Raw genomic sequence first — 7,362 nt, 5'->3', positions numbered from 1 at the left:
GCAATATGTGAAGAACCAGGACAGTGTGTCTTGGAACGAGGATGGTTTGTTGACTTTTCAGAAGAGGATTGTAGTTCCTCGAGGTCCTTTGACTGAGGAGGAGATAACAGAGGCTCATAAGGGCCAGTTTACTGTCCACCCTGGTGCTACAAAGATGTCCCAGGACTTGAAGAGGAATTACTGGTGGCCGGGCATGAAGAAGGACATAGCGGTTTTTGTGTCCAAATGTTTGATTTTCCAGAAGGTGATGATTGAACACCAGAAGCCGTCTGGTAAGCTTCAACCTCTTGAGATTCTGAAATGGAAATGGGAGAGCATTTCCATGGACTTCGTGGTGGGATTGCCGAAGACTCAGGTTGGTTGTGACTCTATCTGGGTCATTGTGGACAGATTGACTAAGTCTCCCCACTTTCTTCCGGTGAAGGTGAGCTTCACTACTGAGCAGTTGGCCAGACTGTATGTTCGGGAGATCACTACTGAGGCTTCACGGGGTGCCCGAGAGTATCATCAGTGATAGGGACCCGAAGTTCACCTCTCGGTTCTGGGAGGCGTTGCAGGGAGCTTTTGGTACTCAGTTGTGATTGAGTACAGCCTATCACCCTTAGACTGACGGACAGACTGAGCGGACCATCCAGACATTGGAGGACATGTTGAGGGCTTGCACTTTGGAGTAGGGTTCAGCATGGGATAGGTACCTGCCATTGGTTGAGTTTTCATACAGCAACAGTTTCCATGCTAGCCTGGGCATGGCACCCTACGAGGCACTGTATGGTAGGAGGTGTCGGACTCCTACCTGTTGGTCTGAGGTTGGAGACAAAGAGTTATTTGGCTTGGACTTTGTCCAAGATACCACCCAGCAGATCCAGTTGATCAGGGAGAAGTTAAAGCAGGCGCAGAATCGCCAAAAAAGCTATGATGATGTTAAGCATGATCCACTGGAGTTCAGTGAGGATGAACACGTGTTTGTGAGACTTTCACCTGTCACTGGTGTTGGTCGAGCCCTTGGGGTGAGGAAGCTTAGCCCGCGATTTATTGAGCCAAACTAGATCATTGCTAGAGTAGGACCTGTTGCCTACTGGCTTGCCTTGTCTCTGAACTTGGCCAACATCCACAACGTGTTTCACGTGTCTCAGCTTCGGAAGTATATAGCAGATCCTTCGCATGTGGTGCAACCTGATGATGTGGAAGTTCGGGAGAACTTGAAAACTCCCGTCAGACCACTCAAGATTCTCGATCGTGGCGAGAAGAAGCTTAGGAGCAAGATCATTTCGATGGTCAAAGTGCAATGGACAGTAAGAACTCCTGAGGAGTGTACATTGGAGCGAGAGGACGAGCTTCTCTGGCAATACCCCGAGTTTTGGGACATGTATGTTTCTGATTTTGTGGACAAAATCCTTAATAGGTGAGGTGAATGTAAGAACCTGCACCGTTAATTAAGGAATTTAATTAATTAATTGTGAGATTAATGAGATAATTCCATAATTGACCCTAATAATTATGAGAAGGCTTAAATAAGTATGGTAATTGGTTAATAATGTTGAAAGTCGTTTTTCTTACGAAAAGTGCAGATATCGGTTCTGCTCCACGGTATAAATGCGTATCGATGAAGTATCTTGAAAAATTATGAAAAGTATGTATATGCCACTAGAATAATATATAGGACTAGTATAACAAGTTTGAAGTCAAAATAATGAGAACTGATGTCAGAACTGATACTGGCTATGTAAAAGCGCATACCGGAAAGGTACTGTGAAAAATAAAAATAAAAAATGACAAATCTTAGAAAAATGGCTAGGTTCAGATTCCAAAGTTTGGGATTAAAATGCTAAGCGTAGATATTAGCGCTAATACTGTGCGATTAAAACTTACGTGAGCTATTTAAAGGCTTGGCACATGATCCTAGGTCAGAAAATCATAAATCTTTGTGACATTTATGAGCTCCTTGAGGCAGCCACCTTCCTCCATCTTCCTTCCTCATTTGAAGCACCAAGAGACCACATTTTCTCTTGATTTCTTCACAAAAGTTCCTTGTTTGAGTGTGCTCTAGCCTTGGATGGGTGAAAGTCTTGGCATTTCTGAGTTGGTAGCCTCTTTTCTTGAGTGTATGAGGGTTGTTTTCTGAGTTATTGGAGAGGACACCTTTTACTCGGCATTTTGAGCTTCAAGGTGTGATCCTTGAAGAGAAATGACCCTTCTTGGTGTGCCATTTTTGTGCACCTTGAAGTCAGCACCATAGGAGCTGAAGTGAGAGCTCCAAGAGCACCTCTTTTTTTGTTTTGGGATGCCTTGGGTATGTCCTTAACCTTTGATCATGATTTTCATTGTTAAAAGAAGAGTCTTGGCATGTTATATGAGTTGTACAGGTAACGAACATGTATATGAACCTAAATGTCTATAAAAATGCATGCTTGGACGTTAAAATGGGTTAAAGGTTGAGTCTTTTATGGGTATCTTCGTGAAATGCAGATTCTGCATTCTGTCACGAAATATCCGGATATGGGTTTGGAGATATCCGTATATGGATATCCGGATATGGGTTTGGAGATATCCGGATATGACCCCGAAAAATATCCGGATTTTCTGGGAATTTCGAGACAGTGACAGTTTTGTTCGGACAGAACTGTATCATGGGTTTGTTGACCCATAATTGGTTAAGTGAACCTCTATAACAATTAATCTAAATCAGAATCAAAGTGATTAAGGGCTTATGGCTTTGTGAGAAGCCTAAAGACGTGAAACGTAAAAGGAAAGCGTTGTCTTTATGTCATATGTTTGTCGACTATGATTGTTGATATGATTGCTAGTCTGAAACAGATTGTGATTCTGCTGTTTGTGGACTTTGAGCTTGGTTGGACTCTTGGTTGGATAGTTAGCTTGCGAGGTAAGCTTTCGTGTCCTCGGTTTAGCCATTGTTGGTTCCACCATACCCCATGGGGGAATGGTTTATATGCATGATGTGTTTTCATGTATTGATTTTGAAATGCTTTTGAGTTGTTAAGTGCAAGTGCCTTATGATATGCATGTGGTCTTCCACCTAGACGGTAAGCCTGTGTATGTGGGACACATACCATAGGGTGATTGTAAGAACCCGCACCGTTAATTAAGGAATTTAATTAATAAATTATGCAAAATTAGGAAATAATTCCATAATTGACCCTAATAATTATTATGACACCTTAATAATTATAGTAGTGATTAAGAATACTGAAAGTCGCTTTTCGGAAGAAAAGTGCAGATACCTGTTCTGCTAGTCGGTATAAATGCGTACCAAAAAATATCCCGGAAAATTATAATAAGTGCATGATAATTACTAGAATAATATATAGGACTTGTAAAACGAGTTTCAAGTCAAAATAATGAGAAATGGTGCCAGAAACTGGTACTGGCTATGAAAAGCGCGTACCGGAAAGGTGCTCCAAAAATTTTAAGAAAAATATGATAATTCTTGTAAAATTGAGTAGGTTAAGAATCCAAAGTTTGGGATTAAAATGCTAAGCGTAGCAAATAAAGCTAATACTGTGTGTTAGTGACTTAACCGCCTATAAATAGTGCTTGGCACTAAACCCTAGGCTGATTCTTCAGCCACTCTACGTGTAACTTGGAGGCCAGCTGCTGCCACCACCTTCCCTTAGCCTCCCATGCTTGCTTTGTGCAAAGTCTTCATCTTTTCTTCTTTGTTTCACCATCTAAACACTTGGTTGAGTGTGTGTGAGCTTTGTGAAGAGGGTGAGTGCTCCATTCTGAGTTGTGGTTGTTGTTAGTGTGGTGTTGAGGGGCTGAGTTGGTGTTCCTTTGGTGAGAGCTCTTGTTCTTGGCTTCTTGAGCTTCAAGAAGTCACCTTTTGGCACAAAGAACCTTGCTTGTGTTGTCATTTTCGTGTGCCTTGAAGGTCAGACGTGTAGAGGCAGTGTGGTGAGCTCCAAGAGCCATTGTTGCTCTGTTTTCAGCTTTGGTAAGTTGTACTAACCTTGATCTTGTGTTTTGATGAGTAAAAGAGGTGTCTTGGTATGTTTAATGAGTTAAACAAGTAACCAATTGTCATATGAACATAAATGAACCTTAAGATGCATGTTTAAGCTTCTGGAAGTGTTAAAAATGGAACCTTGGAGGGATATCTTCGCGAAATGCATAAACTGCATTTTGTCGCGAAATATCCGGATATTTGACGTGGAATATCCGGATATTGATATCCGGATATCGATATCCGGATATGGGGATCTGGATATCCGAATATTGATATCCGAATATTGCCAAAGTGATATCCGGATATTGGATATCCGGATATTGCCTGTGAGATATCCGGATATTGCTTGTGAGATATCCGGATATTGCATATCCGGATATGCCCCCGAGGAATATCCGGCTATTCTGGGTTTGCGAGGAACAGTAGCGTACTGTTCATCCAGAATTGATCTATGGGTTTGTGGACCCTAGTTTGAGGAAGTTGAACTTCTGTAATTAATTAATGTAAGTCAGAATCATGTGATTAAGGGCTTATGGCTTGGTGAGAAGCCTTAAGACGTAAAACGTAATGGAAATGTGTTGTCTTAATATTGTATGCTTGCGGTGCATGTTATTGATATATTATTGGTCCATAACAGATTGTGAATCTGCTGTGTTTGGACTTTGAGTTGTGGACTCTTGGCTTTGGGTGTTAGCTTGCAAGGTAAGCTTTCGTGTCCTCGGTTTACCCATGTTGTGGTTCCACCATGTCCCATGGGGGTATGGTTATATGCATGCTGTGTTACATGCTTTGAATATTTGAAATGCTGTTGAGCTTTATGTGTAATGGCTTTTAATATGCATGTGTTGTTTCATCTTGACGGTAAGCCTGAGTATGTGGCGTCATATGATATGGTGATCCGGGGTGAATGCAAGTAGTATCTTGCACTAATTGTGGGTAATAGACGTATACTTATTCCTGCATTTCTCTGGCCAGTAGAATAGAATTGACACACATGACATGATTATCTGCTGCATTGCACTGTTTTAGAAATGATATTGATGAACTTCTTTTAAACTTATATTGCACATGTACGTGAGCTTGGGGTGGAAGATCCTTGAAGACCCATTGTCTTACTGAGATTTCTTGTTTAGAGATTTCACCCCACGTTTGGGGAATGCTTATTTTCAGGTTCAAGTAGTATGGTGACTGATGCCTCTGGCGGCAGGAGGCTAGAGCTTAGCTGATTATGATCTTACTGCTTATTTTCTAGCATGACTGGACTGGATGCTGTTTATGTTTTCTACTCTTTATGTTTTGAGTTGAGACTGATGTTGGGCTTTGTTGCCTTATTTGGGTGAGCATGAGAGTTCTCCATGCCACTATGCTGTTAGTACTTTTGAGTTGAGTTGTATAAACTGTTAGTTGGTTCGGTCTACGAGTTGTAGTTCCGTGACTAGAGCCATACATTACGTTATTTTATACCATGAGGTATTTCACTTAGCTGTTTTATTGCAATTGCATACATGCGATGTTTTATTAATTGATTAATAAGCAAGTTGGTAATGTTAATGACTTCATAATTGAAAAGAAAAAGATATTCCGCATTTTTAATTAAGCGCAGCTTAATACGATAGCATGATAACATTACTGGATATATACGGGGTGTTACATTTATGGTATCAGAGCAATGGTTCGAGGGAAAAGCCTGTATGTATTGCAATAGCTAGGATGTTTGGTTGTGTCTATCTTGTGTGTTTACTCCGTCAAATTTTATTATGATAATGCATATGATCACATTGCGTGGGCCTGATCAACTCATAATTTGTGTAACTTGTGCAGAGTCATGGTAAGATCCCGGAGAACACGAGAGACTTCTGAGGATCAACCTGATCCTATCCTGACTGCATTGGCTGAGATGCAGACGACTAGGTTAGCCGATCAGGAGGCCACTAGATTGGCCAACGCGGAAATGATGGATGTTGTTCGCGAGGCGAACCGGGTATCCGCAGATGAGGTTCGTGAAGCGAACCGGAGGACAACTAAGGATGTCCTCGAGGCGAACAGGATGGCGAACATGACGATGTTGTGAGTCATGTTGGAGGAGATGAGGGCTGGTCCTGCTGTAGGCCAGTTTCCACCGACACCACCGCCACCGCCGCCGCCGCCTCCACATAGTGTTCAGGATGAGAGCCTGAGTCACATTGGCAGTGCTGCTCATGTCGCTGAGACGAGGGAGACTCTTGTAGAGCCTGCTGAGGATCGTGATGTGATAAATCACCGGCTGAATGCTTTCAGGAAGCATAAGCCACCTGTGTTTGAAGGGTCTTTGGATCCTATTGTTGTGGCGAGATGGCTGGAGTCGCTGGACAAGATATTTCGGGTCATGCAGTGTACAAACCCACAGAAGCTGATGTTCTCGACTTACATGCTGGAGGGCGATGCCCATGAGTGGTGGACGAACACTTCTCGTGCTTATGAGATGCATGGTCGTGTTTTGACGTGGCCATTCTTAGAGGAATGCTTCTTGGGCAGATACTTTCCCTACGATGCGCAGGAGAGGAAGCAAGGGGAGTTTGATAGATTGGTTCAGGGCTCGATGTCTGTTGACGAGTACCTGGCCAAGTTCAATGAGCTGGTGAAGTTTGCGCACTTCCGGATGGTTCCTCCTACTCTGATGTTTTTGGCTGCTAAGTTCCGTAGAGGACTTAGTGAGGTGATTGCTGAGCATATTGCTGGAACTGCTTCGAGGGATTTTGGTACACTGGTTCAGCAGTGTAAGGACATTGAGGATGTCTGCATAGCGAGCAAGGCCAAGAGGGCCAAGGTCGACGAGACCAAGGGGACTGTTAGTTCCACTCCTCTTTCTACTTCTTGGAAGGACAGAAAGTTTGCTGGGAAGGGCAAGGTTAAACAGTTGGCGACTAGGCAGGCGCCTGGTCAGTTCAAGAGGACTGCTTCACAGCAGGGGAGTTTTGCTAGGCCTCCTTCCACTCCGAGATGTGCGGGGTGCGGAAAGGAGCATGTTGGTCGTTGTGCTTCGGGTCAGTTGATCTGTTTCCAGTGTGGCAAGGAGGGCCACTTCTCTAGAGACTGTCCGTCGTCTTCGGCGAGAGCTGCAGCTGTTCAGGCAGTTCCTTTGCAGATGGTTCCGATGGCTTCTACTTCGGCACCTGTTGTGCCACCTTATGTTGGGCGTGTGTAGACCTTGGATAGGCAGCAGCCGAACCGCGCTCCGAACCTTGTTAGAGGTACTGTGTCTATTGGTGGTATTGTTGTTGATGCATTATTTGATTATGGGGCTACGCATTCGTTTGTTGCTACCCCGATTGCTTTGGGGCTTGAGTTGCCCATGTCTGTGCTTTCTCCACCATTGCGGGTGACTACCACCACCGGAGAAATATGTGATTCTACCACTG

Source organism: Gastrolobium bilobum, unplaced genomic scaffold, assembly GCF_033153095.1.
Source record: "Gastrolobium bilobum isolate Gb01-03AN ecotype WA unplaced genomic scaffold, APGP_CSIRO_Gbil_v1 utg48407, whole genome shotgun sequence".
NCBI lineage: Eukaryota > Viridiplantae > Streptophyta > Magnoliopsida > Fabales > Fabaceae > Gastrolobium > Gastrolobium bilobum.
Note: the sequence above shows the minus strand (reverse complement) of the source record.